This window comes from Octodon degus, unplaced genomic scaffold (assembly GCF_000260255.1).
Source record: "Octodon degus isolate 3935 unplaced genomic scaffold, OctDeg1.0 scaffold00287, whole genome shotgun sequence".
Taxonomy (NCBI): Eukaryota; Metazoa; Chordata; class Mammalia; order Rodentia; family Octodontidae; genus Octodon; species Octodon degus.
The window spans coordinates 1,821,101-1,823,092 of NW_004524863.1; positions in this window are offsets into that span (position 1 = coordinate 1,821,101).

The following is a 1,992-nucleotide window of genomic DNA, read 5'->3' on the forward strand; positions in this document are numbered from 1 at the left end:
GATTCACAGCTGAAACCTACAAGAAGTTTACAGAAGATATAATACCGATATTCCTCAAGCTCTTCAATGAAATTGAAAAAGAAGCAATAATCCCAAAATCATTCCTGGAGTCAAATAATATACTGATACCAAAACCAACTACAAAATAGAACTACAGGCCAATCTCCCTCATGAACATAGATTAAAAAATCCTCAATAAAATCCTAGCAAATAGAATACAGCAAATGAAGAAGATTATATACCTTAACTAAGTAGGATTCAACCCAGGGATGCAAGGATGGTTCAATATACACAACTCTATAAAAGTAATACACTATACCAATACAGCCTAATCCAAAAACCACATGATCATCTCAATTGATGCACAAAAGGCTTTTGACACAGTCCAATACTTATTCATGTTCAAAGTCGTACAGAAAATTGGAATAGATGGCCTCTACCTCAATCTGATAAAAGCCATTTATGAAAACCCAATGGCTAATATAATTCTAAATGGGGAAAAATTGAAATCTTTTACTCTCAGATCTGGTACAAGACAAGGATGCCCTCTATCACTACTCTTATTCAATATAGTTCTGGAATCATTAGCTAGAGCATTAGACAAGGGAGAAGCAAAAACAATAAGAATAAGTAAAGAAGAAGTTAAACTATTATTTGCAGTTGATATGATACACTACTTGGGAGATCCAAAAATCTCCACGAAGAAGCTACTAGAATTAATACATTTTTTTTGAGACAAGGTCTGTTTATGTTGCTCAGGCTGGCTTCCACTTGTTTTGTTCTGTCCCAAAAGTTGGGATTGCAGAGGCAGTCATTGTGATAGGCTATACCAATGAGATTGTGCTCATTAACTGTTTCAGTTCTTTTTTCCCCTTCATTTCATTTCCATATCCCCACCCATATTAGATTGTGAATCTGATGAATGCAGGGACCTTGTCAAGTAACTTTCTGAATATTAGGAGTATCTTACAACTCTGGGATCCCAGCCTCTGTGTCTATGTGTTTGAAAATATTACCAGATCCAAAGTTCCCTGTATCTAATCTCCCTTAGTAGGGCAGACAACTTCATCCATAGTACACTAAAGTTAACATTTTCTTCTGATGCTTTCATTCCTCACACCTATTTTTTTCCTTTTTTCCCCATAATTTGATTGAGAAACAAATAGCAATGAGACAGTTTCAAACCAAAGTGGTGGGACAGTTTCAATAATTAACACATTGCATACATTCTTCCTAGTGGTTAATTGCTGTACAAGATATGGACACGATATCCTATTTACGAACACTACTAGAACAAATCTCTCTATTCATTAAGAGAATGTAACTATATATTTATCCTAACCATTTTGAATACACAGATACAAAATGAACATTCATCTGTATTCCCTTTTCTTGTTTAGTTCCGTTATTTGAATATTATAGGTGTGATAACTCAACAAAATATTCTAAGAGTGCAGTAGTCCATAATAGCATTGGGTCTTCTGCTTCACTGGCAATGTCAGAAATTTTTGACCTGAGTACTTTACAGCTCAACATAACAGCATGGCTTTACTTCTTTTTTTATTTTTTATTGTTTTCCATAATTTGATTGAGAAACAAATAGCAACGAGACAGTTTCAAACCAAAGTGGTGGAACAGTTTCAATAATTAACACATTGCATACATTCTTCTTAGTGGTTAATTGCTGTGCAAGATACGGATATGAATCCTATTTACAAACATTATTAGAATAAATCCCTCTCTTCATTAAGAGAATGTAACTATATATCTATCCTAATCACTTTGGATGCACAGATACAAAATGGACATTCATCTGTATTCCCTTTTTTTTTTTGGTTTAGTTCCATTATTTGAATATTATAGGTGTGTTAACCCAGCAAAATATTCTAAAAGAGTCCAGTAGTCCATAATAGTATTGGGTCTTCCACTTCACTGGCAATGTCAGAAGTTGTTGACCTGAGTCCCCTATAGCTCAACATAACACCATGGCTT